The sequence below is a fragment of the Leucopleurus acutus genome (assembly GCF_964270905.1).
Source record: "Leucopleurus acutus genome assembly, chromosome: 8".
Classification (NCBI taxonomy): domain Eukaryota; kingdom Metazoa; phylum Chordata; class Mammalia; order Artiodactyla; family Delphinidae; genus Leucopleurus; species Leucopleurus acutus.
In genome coordinates, this window is record NC_139151.1 from 109437041 (window position 1) to 109442388 (window position 5348).

The window sequence follows — 5348 nt, forward strand, 5'->3', positions numbered from 1 at the left end:
GGCGGGGGGCGGCAAGAAAAGGGCGGGCGGTGCATTGTGGGACCTGTAGTCCGAGCGCCTGGGCGCGAGGCATGCTGGGATTCGTAGTCCCCAATGTCGTGCGTTAGAGGCAGTGCTTGCTGGGAGGGATGCCGCCTGGTTGCTAGGTAACCAGCGCGGCAAAGTTGCAGGAAGAGCGAGGTCTCCCTATACTGCTGGGGCGCCCGGGCTGCCCCAGACCCTCCTCGCCCGCGGTCTTCCCCGAGCTCCGCCCAGACCCTCCTCCCCAGGCGGCCTGCCCCGCCGGCGCGCCACCAGCACTCCCCCTTTCTCAACACCCTGGGCCCAGGCTTGTTCTCCCCAGTCTCCATTCGGAGCTCCAGACTCCAGCCTGTAGAGTCCTCTTCATGGCCGGAGAGTAGTTCTTAAGAAAGTAGTAGACATGCTGATCTTGGTTGACTCAAATTATTAATGTAGACAGAGCCCCCTGCAAAAACATTTAGCTCTGACCCATTTGAAAAAGTCCGGCAGGACTTGCCTGGTGGCACAGTGGTTAAGAATCCGCCTGCCAATGCAGGGGACACGGGTTCAAGCCCTGGTCTGGGAAGATCCCACATGCCGCAGAGCAACTAAGCCCATGTGCCACAACTACTGAGGCTGCGCTCTAAAGCCCGCGAGCTACAACTACTGAAGCCCGCACGCCTAGAGCTTGTGCTCCGCAACGAGAAGCCACCACAAGGAGAATCCTGCTCACCGCAATGAAGAGTAGCCACCACTTGCCGCTACTAGAGAAAGCCTGCGCGCAGCAACGAAGACCCAACGCAGCCAAAAATAAAAAATAAATAAAATAAAATTTAAAAAGTCCGGCAGCTGCTCAAAGGGTGAAACAGAGAGTTACCATGTGACCCAGCAATTCGTATATACTCAAGAAATGAAAACATATGTCCATGCAGAACTGTACATGGATATTGTCACCTTTAATAATAAAATAGCCAGTTATTTCACCAGCAAAGGCAGGCTTATTCAGGAATAGCAGAGGAATTGCAGCTCAATATCTCTGACCCATGGTGGACCACTGGCAAATCCAGAGAACAAGGAGGGGGAACGTGCTATTATAGGGAAAAAAGGGAGCTGGGAGGGGCTGTGATATCCAGAGCCCATTGGAGGAGCTGGGGGTCCAAAGTAAGGAGGCTTCCCATGGGCTGGGCCACTGCAGTCTCTGATTGGCTGGGCTGCCGTGGGAGGAGAGAAGTTTCCTTCCTCCGGCTGGGTGGTCCGTAGAGATGCCTTCCTTTCGGAGGTGTAGTGGGGGGGTTCTATTTCTGTTTGCATTACCAATGAAAATAAATATATCATTCGTTTTGTTTAATTTTAGAACTGCAGTCCTCCAATTTAATCTTAAGAAAAACGAGTTTGGGGAGATCAAAAGTTTCCCATAATGGCCATTGTAATTCTGGATTACTTTGGCCCACTTAGTTAAAAAATAGTAATGTAGGGCGGTCCCTAGATTTTAAACATGAAACCAGCTGGAGTCCCCAAAGGAGAGCTGCCCTCAGAGCATTTAGATGGCCAGGATCCCATTTCCCTAAGTCCTCCTGAAAACCCAAGAAAGTTGGTAGAGTCCTAACCCAGATTCCAAAGGGAATAAAACAAAACTCTTAGATCCCAATTAGCTCAGTCCCCAAAAGAGAACCTTGCTACCGTGCACTCCAGAAAACAGCTGAGTACTCACCAAGGATGAAACCACACCCCTGAAAGGACAAAGCCTCTGTCCTGAATAAAGTTGGAGAGCTCAAAATGCAAAAAGAGCAGAGCTCAGCATCCGAGAGGAGGCTCACCAAACCAAAAGCTGGTGGCGACTCACAGAAGCAATAAGCACAAAGGGCTTGGTGCAATGCCTCAGTCAATTTCATCCCTTGGGGTTTGCCTCCAGACCCCACTACTGACACCACATGTGTCCACTTCAATAATATAAATACCTAGTTATTTTACTAGCAAAAGTGAGTTTATTCAGGAATAGCAGGGAAATTGCAATTTGAGATACGTGAACCATGGTGGACCACAGGCAAATACAGAGAACAAGGAGAGGGAACTTGCTTTTATAGGGAAAAGGGGGATTGGAAGGGGCTTTGATAGAGTCCACTGGAGGAGCTGGGGGTCCAAAGTAAGGAGGCTTCCCATAGGTTGGGCCACTGCAGTCTCTGATTGGCTGCAATCAGAGTGAAGCAGAAGTTTTCTTCTTTCTGCTAGGTAGTTAATAGAGATGTCTTCCTGTCAGAGGTGTAGCGGGACATCTCTTACTGTTTGGGGGTCATTGACGATGCATTGAGGGCATGAGAGCTTCCCCTACAGGCCTGTCCCCACTCCAGCTTTAGCTGGTTTCTTTAATTAGTTCCACAATGTTCATAGCAGCGTAATTCATAATAGCCAAAGGGGACGCAACTTAATGTCCACCAACTGAGGAATGCAAGCAAAAAAATGTGGTATATCCATACAATGGAAAATTATTCAACTGTAAAAAGGAATGAAGTTTTGACACATGCTACAACATGCGTTGTACATTATGCTTGAAAACTTTGTGCTAAGTGAAAGAAGTCAGTCACAAAAGACTATATACTGGGCTTCCCTGGTGGTGCAGGGGCTAAGAATCTGCCTGCCAATGCAGGAGACACAGGTTCGAGCCCTGCTCCGGGAAGATCCCACATGCCATGGAGCAACAAAGCCCGTGTACTACAACTACTGAGCCTGTGCTCTACAGCCCATGCTCTGCAACAAGAGAAGCCACCGCAATGAGAAGCCCACGCACTGCAATGAAGAGTAAGTAGCCCCCCGCTCGCCACAACCAGAGAAAGCCCGCACGCAGCAATGAAGACCCAACGCAACCAAAAATAAACAAATAAATAAATTTTTTAAAAAAAGACTATATACTGTATGCTCCACTTATATGAGATGTCAATAGGCCAGAATAGGCAAATCATGGACACAGAATAGTGGTCACCACAGGCTGGGAAGGGAATGTGGAGTGACTGCTCAAGGGTACTGGGCTCCTTTTCAGGGACATGAAAATATTCTAAAATTGACTGTGGTGATGGTTGCATGTATCTATAAGTATACTAAAAACTACTGAACTGTTCACTCTAAATGCAGAGAGTTCCCAACAGCTTCACAAATGGTACCTGTTGTGATCTTTATACCCCCAGGTTCTATTTTTATCTCTGGCTTAAAGAGGAGAAACTGAGGCACAGAAAGGTTGGTAACCCACTGGCCCAGCCTGTTCTTCCCCTGGAGCCTCTCCCCTGAAGCCCTGCACTCTGCAGAGACCCCTGCACCTGCAGCTTTGCTCCTGGGACCTGACGTCTGGGTCTCACCTCCGCCTAGTCCCTGACCTAACCATGACGCTTCACCCTGGACACCTTGAAGCCCCCTCACCCCTCCCACTGCGAGACTTGGAGACAGGCCAGAGGGGGAGGGGCAGGGCATCTGCAAGCCCCACCACACTTTGCGGCCCAGGTGGCCGGTTGGCAGGTGTGAAAATTAACAAAAGGAAACCTCATTTAAAATGGAGTCGGGAAACCCTGAAGGGGGAGCTCTCACACACACGTACCTTACTTTACATTCCTGGGCAGGAAGAAGCTTGCTTTACTACCCAGCAGAGGAAGGAAGTTTTTCTCCTTGCCCAGCAATAGCCAGCCAGAGAGAAGCTACCACCACTCAGCACACAAGAACCCATCACCACCCTGAGCTTTTCTCCATGGACTTCTGGCTCAAAGCAGCCCCTCCCAATAAAGTAACAGCTCCTCTCCTTTGTTCTCCAGTCTTGCCTGTGGTTGGCCATAGTCTGTGTTTCCTGAACAGCAGTTCCTCTGCCATTCCCAAATAAACTCATTTTGCTAGTGAAATAACTGGTTATTTCGTTTTAAGGTTGACACAGGTGTGAGGAGTTAGCAGAACAGCTTTGAGGACATGGCCCGCTGCGGTTCTGAGAACCTGTGGGGCTGCCCCTGGGACCCCATGTGGGGAGGGTGCAGAGGCCGTGACCTTCCTCAGCCAGGGCGGTGACTGTGGGAAGCCTCAGCACACTGGAGCAATTCAGGGGCTTTGACGGTGGCCGATTCTGGCCTTGCTCAGGGATTGCTGGTGTCCTGAGGCCACACCTCAAAGAACCAGGTCAAAGGTTACATGGGAGTGGCCTGGTCTCAGATCCCAAGGTTTCCTTAGGCCTGCAGGACACATTTATGGTGGTAAATGGTGAAAATATTGGCAGAAATGCTTTCCAAAATATTCTTGCAAGGAAGGCAGAGAAAAAGTTGCGAATTTGTAAAAGAACCATGGCTATCCTTTTCCACTGGAGTGGAAAACCTGCAAAGGTGAAGGGTTCCATAGAACTCTGCCCGCCACTCGCACACCTGCCGCCTGGGAGTTTTATCAGGGTTGATGGAAGGATCTGGGACAACAGGGCTGTAAACTCAGCCAAGAACAGCTCTCTGCTCCCTGAGAAAGAAAACAGGGGACTTTCCTGGTGGCGCAGTGGTTAAGACTCCACGCTCCCAATGCAGGGGGCCCAGGTTGGATCCCTGGTCAGGGAACTAGATCCCACATGCATGCTGCAACTAAGGAGCCCGTGAGCCTCAACTAAGGAGCATGCCTGCCGCAACTAAGACCTGGTGCAACCAAATAAAAATAAATGAATAAATAAACAAATAAATGGCATTCACTATTTTAAAAAAAAAAGAAAGAAAACAGGAGCTGCTGAAATTTAAGGCCCAGAGGCATTGGTGGGGAGCAGCAGGGAGACAGAAGTGTTCCTGGGGTGAGGACATCAGGGGCCTGGGTCCCCACCCCAATGCCATCCTGGTGTGACAGGCACGGGCCAGCTTCCTGCAGACCGGAGGAGCAGAGGCCCAACCTGGGGGAGGGGTCTCTCCTGCAGGGGCCTGAGGCCAGCGAGGTCTATGGCCCAAGAGAGGCTCCGTCAGCCAAAGAAGCCAGAGGGGGGTGGAGTGCCTGGGACCAGCCTGGAGAGGACTCGGGAGACCCCAACCTCAGCCGCCCTGCCTGTGCTGCCTCCGAGGAGCAGCCTCAGAAAGACCCCAGAGGGTCTTCGGCCACATCCAGGCCACTGGGGTTGGGAGGACAGATTCCCCCGGTGAGGATGAGCCTGGGGCACTCTTGGTAGACTTGTCATTCTGACCTCTTCCTGGGGGAGGCGCCCTAGAGACAGCGGGAATGGGGGGCCTGCGTCCTGCTGCACTTTGGCAGCAGGATTCACAGGGGAGGAGCTGGAGGCCCATGTGCACCTCGACTGGAGTTCTCCGCCCAAAACAGGGCAGGGTCAGCCTGCGGACAGCCGGGGTGGCCAGGCCACACTG